At 41.5% G+C, this 6,000-nt stretch overlaps 1 protein-coding gene across 3 annotated transcripts in view; it reads right to left on the bottom strand.

Annotated features, from left to right (window-relative positions):
• Window positions 1-480: 480 nt before the first annotated feature.
• Window positions 481-6,000, bottom strand: part of LOC139757383 (palmitoyltransferase ZDHHC6) — a 40,597-nt gene continuing 35,077 nt past the window's right edge. For 2 of the 3 annotated variants that reach the window (XR_011714607.1, XR_011714609.1), the window contains 2 exons: window positions 5,630-5,798; window positions 482-760 (listed from right to left, as the gene is read on the bottom strand). The gene's annotated coding sequence lies outside the window, so the exon portion shown is untranslated. Of the gene's footprint in view, window positions 783-5,629; window positions 5,799-6,000 lie in introns of all 3 variants that reach the window. The other variant, XR_011714608.1, reaches the window with a different exon arrangement.

The raw sequence follows: 6,000 nt of genomic DNA, 5'->3' as shown, positions 1-6,000 counted from the left end.
CTGCATATATATATATATATATATATATATATATATATATATATATATATATATATATATATATATATATATATAAATATATATATATTTTTTTTTTTTTTGCTTTGTCGCTGTCTCCCGCGTTTGCGAGGTAGCGCAAGGAAACAGACGAAAGAAATGGCCCAACCCACCCCCATACACATGTATATACATACGTCCACACACGCAAATATACATACCTACACAGCTTTCCATGGTTTACCCCAGACGCTTCACATGCCCTGATTCAATCCACTGACAGCACGTCAACCCCGGTATACCACATCGCTCCAATTCACTCTATTCCTTTTTTTTTTTTTTTTGGCTTTGTCGCTGTCTCCCGCGTTTGCGAGATAGCACAAGGAAATTTATCATTTATATATATATATATATATATATATATATATATATATATATATATATATATATATATATATATATATATGGGGGCAACAAACGCTGCTTTCTGCTAGTCCTCAACACCTCACTCAGGGTTTCACGAACACTTGAATACCCTAACAAACCGATGAACAACACAATCATTCCATTTTTGAGAAATCAAACTACAATCCCAACCAATCTTGCAGCTCTGTCACACTTCATCTTACACTACTAGCATACCTCGCCTCACCTTCCTGCCCAAGGAGTACATTCTCTGTGGGCTCCACAGTGCTCAGGAAGCCAGCCACATCCACCAGGTGGGGTCACAAGACACAGACAGGATGGTGATGTGTATGTTTTTCTGTGGAAAGAGAGCAGGGAAACTGTCTTTAAAGTGAAAGCTGCGTCTTAGAGGCGTGACAAGTCTCGTGGTGTTAAAACGGTGTTTGTACTGTAGGAGAGATGGGTCATGTCTTCAACACGGATGAGAAGTAACTTGTAAATGACAGGGGTGCATTGCTTCAGATGGTTGTATATCTGGTGGGGAGGTATTTTAGATTGGGTTGGGAGGATGGTTGCACTGTGTTTGATGGGGTAAACCATGGAAAGGTCTGTGGGGCCTGGCTGTGCAAAAGGTGTTGTGGTTTCAGTGCATTACACATGACAACTAGAGACTTAGTGTGAAGGAATGTGGCCTTTTTGACTGTATTCCTGGCGCTACCTCGATGAAGCAGTGGGTAGCGATGTTGGTTTCCTGTGGGGCGGGGTGGCGCCAGGAATGGATGAAGGCAAGCATGAATATGTACACGTGTATATATGTATGTCTGTGTATGTATATTTAAGGTCATATATGTGTAGATGAGTGGATGGGCCAATCTTCACGTTTCCTGGCGCTACCTCGGAGACGTGGGAAACGGCGATTGTATTATTATTATTATTATTATTATTATTATTATTATCATCATTATTATTATTATTATAATATTAATAATAATAACAATAACAATAATGTTAATATGTATATGTGCATGTATGGGCATTTATTTCTTTTCTTTTAAACTATTCGCCATTTCCCGCGTTAGCGAGGTAGCGCTAAGAACAGAGGACTGGGCCTTTTTTGGAATATCCTCAACTAACTGGCCCCCTCTGTTCCTTCTTTTGGAAAATTTAAAAAAAAAAAAAAAAAAAAAAAAAAAACGAGAGGGGAGGATTTCCAGCCCCCCGCTCCCTCCCCTTTTAGTCGCCTTCTACGACACACAGGGAATACGTGGGAAGTATTCTTAATCCCCTTGAACATACATACAGGAGCATGAAAGGCATGCAAGAAATAAGAGTGAATTGGAACGATGTGGTATACCAGGGTTGACGTGCTGTCAATGGATTAAACCAAGGTACATGAAGCGAGATATACATAAGTATACGTATGTAAGTAGGAGAGATGGCCAAAGAGCATTATTGTATTATGTGTTAATTGATAGGCGCGCGAAAGAGAGACTTGTGGACGTTAATGTGCTGAGAGGTGCAACTGGAGGGATGTCTGATCATTATCTTGTGGAGGCTAAGGTGAAGATTTGTAGGAGTTTTCAGAAAAGAAAAGAGAAGGTTGGGGTGAAGAGAGTGGTGAGAGTAAGTGAGCTTGGGAAGGAGACTTGTGTGAGGAAGTACCAGGAGAGACTGAGTACAGAATGGAAAAAGGTGAGAACAAAGGAGGTAAGGGGAATGGGGGAGGAATGAGGTGTATTTAGGGAAGCAGTGATGGCTTGTGCAAAAGATGCTTGTGGCATGAGAAGCGTGGGAGGTGGGTTGATTAGAAAGGGTAGTGAGTGGTGGGATGAAGAAGTAAGATTATTAGTGAAAGAGAAGAGAGAGGCATTTGGACGATTTTTGCAGGGAAATAATGCAAATGAGTGGGAGATGTATAAAAGAAAGAGGCAGGAGGTCAAGAGAAAGGTGCAAGAGTTGAAAAAGAGGGCAAATGAGAGTTGGGGTGAGAGAGTATCATTAAATTTTAGGGAGAATAAAAAGATGTTTTGGAAGGAGGTAAATAAAGTGTGTAAGACAAGGGAGCAAATGGGAACTTCAGTGAAGGGGGCTAATGGGGAGGTGATAACAAGTAGTGGTGATGTGAGAAGGAGATGGAGTGAGTATTTTGAAGGTTTGTTGAATGTGTTTGATGATAGAGTGGCAGATATAGGGTGTTTTGGTCAACATGGTGTGCAAAGTGAGAGGGTTGCGGAAAATGATTTGGTAAACAGAGAAGAGGTAGTAAAAGCTTTGCGGATGATGAAAGCCGGCAAGGCAGCAGGTTTGGATGGTATTGCAGTGGAATTTCTAAAAAAAAGGGGGTGACTGTATTGTTGACTGGTTGGTAAGGTTATTTAATGTATGTATGATTCATGGTGAGGTGCCTGAGGATTGGCGGAATGCTTGCATAGTGCCATTGTACAAAGGCAAAGGGAATAAGAGTGAGTGCTCAAATTACAGAGGTATAAGTTTGTTGAGTATTTCTGGGAAATCATATGGGAGGGTTTTGATTGAGAGGGTGAAGGCATGTACAGAGCATCAGATTGGGGAAGAGCAGTGTGGTTTCAGAAGTGGTAGAGGATGTGTGAATCAGGTGTTTGATTTGAAGAATGTATGTGAAAAATACTTGGAAAAGTGAATGGATTTGTATGCAGCATTTAAGGATCTGGAGAAGGCATATGATAGAGTTGATAGAGATGCTCTGTGGAAGGTATTAAGAATATATGGTGTGGGAGGCAAGTTGTTAGAAGCAGTGAAAAGTTTTTATCGAGAATGTAAGGCATGTGTACGTGTAGGAAGAGAGGAAAGTGATTGGTTCTCAGTGAATGTAGGTTTGCAGCAGGGGTGTGTGATGTCTCCATGGTTGTTTAATTTGTTTATGGATGGGGTTGTTAGGGAGGTGAATGCAAGAGTTTTGGAAAGAGGGGCAAGTATGCAGTCTGTTCTGGATGAGAGAGCTTGGGAAGTGAGTCAGTTGTTGTTCGCTGATGATAGAGCGGTGGTGGGTGATTCATGTGAGAAACTGCAGAAGCTGGTGACCGAGTTTGGTAAAGTGTGTAAAAGAAGAAAGTTAAGAGTAAATGTGAATAAGAGCAAGGTTAGGTACAGTAGGGCTGAGAGTCAAGTCCATTGGGAGGTAAGTCTGAATGGAGAAAAACTGGAGGAAGTAAAGTGTTCTAGATATCTGGGAGTGGATCTGGCAGCGGATGGAACCATGGAAGCGGAAGTGAATCATAGGGTGGGGGAGGGGCGAAAATCCTGGGAGCCTTGAACAATGTTTGGAAGTCGAGAACATTATCTCTGAAAGCAAAAATGGGTATGTTTGAAGGAATAGTGGTTCCAACAATGCTGTATGGCTGCGAGGTGTGGGCTATGGATAGAGTTGTGTGTAAGAGGGTGGATGTGCTGGAAATGAGATGTTTGAGGACAATATGTGGTGTGAGGTGGTTTGATCGAGTAAGTAATGTAAGGGTAAGAGAGATGTGTGGAAATAAAAAGAGTGTGGTTGAGAGATCAGAAGAGGGTGTTTTGAAGTGGTTTGGTCACATGGAGTGAATGAGTGAGGAAAGATTGTCCAAGAGGATATATGTGTCAGAGGTGGAGGGAACGAGGAGAAGTGGGAGACCAAATTGGAGGTGGAAAGATGGAGTGAAAAAGATTTTGAGTGATCGGGGCCTGAACATGCAGGAGGGTGAAAGGAGGGCAAGGAATAGAGTGAATTGGAACGATGTGGTATACCGGGGTCAACCTGCTGTCAATGGATTGAACCAGGGCATGTGAAGCGCCTGGGGTAAACCATGGGAAGTTCTGCGGGGCCTGGATGTGGAAAGGGAGCTGTGGTTTCGGTGCATTATTACATGACAGCTAGAGACTGAGTGTGAACGAATGGGGCCTTTGTGTCTTTTCCTAGCGCTACCTCGCACACATGAGGGGGGAGGGGGTTGTTATTCCATGTGTGGCGAGGTGGCGATGGGAATGAATAAAGGCAGACAGTATGAATTATGTACATGTGTATATATGTATATGTCTGTGTGTATATATATGTGTACATTGAGATGTATAGGTATGTATATTTGCGTGTGTGGACGTGTATGTATATACATGTGTATGTGGGTGGGTTGGGCCATTCTTTCGTCTGTTTCCTTGCGCTACCTCGCTAACGTGGGAGACAGCGACAAAGCAAAGCAAAAAACGTGAAGCGTCTATGGTAAACCATGGAAACTTTTGTGGGGCCTGGATATGAAAAGGGAGTCGTGGTTTCGGTGCATTACACATGACAGCTAGAGACTGAGTGCGAACAAACGTGGCCTTTGTTGTCTTTTCCTAGCACTACCTCGCGTGCGCACGCGGGGGGGGGGGGGGGGGGGGGGGGGGGGGGGGGGGGGGGGGGGGGGGGGGGGGGATTTCACGTGTTATGGGGTGGCGACGAGAATGGATGAAGGCAGCAAGTATGAATATGTACATGTGTATATATGTATATGTCTGTGTACGTATACATTGAAATGTATCGGTATGTATATGTGCGTGCATGGGCGTGTATGTATATACATGTGCATGTGGGTGGGTTGGGCCATTCTTTTGTCTGTTTCCTTGCGTTACCTCGCTAATGCGGGAGACAGCGACAAAGTATAATAATAATAATAAAATTCTTTTTATTCTATTATACTTGATCGCTGTTTCCTGCATCAGGTGAGTAAGGTAGAGTCAAGAACAGGAGACTGATTCCATAACCAACTTATCCTTAAAATTTTCCTCAATTTGTGTCAGAAGCACAAAATCAAGTAATTTTGAAACACCCTGACAAACTTACACTCATAAGTTTAAGATGATTAAGCTTTCCCCAAGAAAAAGGATGGGACAGTATAAAAACATCATATAACATGACTGAAATGAAATAAAGAAATTCAAATCCCAATTAATATGCCATAAGAAATCATCTACATAACATCACTAATTTGCAACAATGAAAGGATTCCTTCACTCTCAACTGAGAGTTTCTCTCTAACTTGTAATACTCACTTTTTTGTTCATAAGTTATGAAAACATAATGATACTTACCATAGGAGATCCTTAGCAAGTATCAAGTGCAAAATACATTAAAATGTACAGATACATACCTTATTTACTGCAATCCTGTCAATGGTAAGTGTATAACTACAGAATACAGTATACAATAAACATTCCATCTAGTTCCACTTTTTTTTACCTTTTGTGGGTTGGTTGTCAGTAGTAGCCATTAACTCCACAATAACACATCTTATTTTCTCTCTCAATCTAGCAGGATGACGTTTTTCATATATTTTACTCTCTCTTCCTGATCCAAAACTCGTTTCTCATTGCTGGTAACTGGCTACTCACTCCATCACTGAGTTAACCTGATTAGTAATGTAAAGAGGAAAAAGTAACATTGCATGCATCACAGATCTTGATATACATCTCTTTTCTAAGAGTGCTTTGTCAAAATTCAAAAAGCAGCCCAAACTAGCATGAAAATATCATACACAAAGTTCACATTTTCTTATCAGTAAATGGCATGGTAGAGGCAAAAACATGCCTTAATCATGTCCATCTCAGATG

Source organism: Panulirus ornatus, chromosome 26 (assembly GCF_036320965.1).
Source record: "Panulirus ornatus isolate Po-2019 chromosome 26, ASM3632096v1, whole genome shotgun sequence".
In the NCBI taxonomy this organism is placed as follows: Eukaryota; Metazoa; Arthropoda; class Malacostraca; order Decapoda; family Palinuridae; genus Panulirus; species Panulirus ornatus.
Note: the sequence above shows the minus strand (reverse complement) of the source record. Positions and strands in the feature narration are given on the sequence as shown.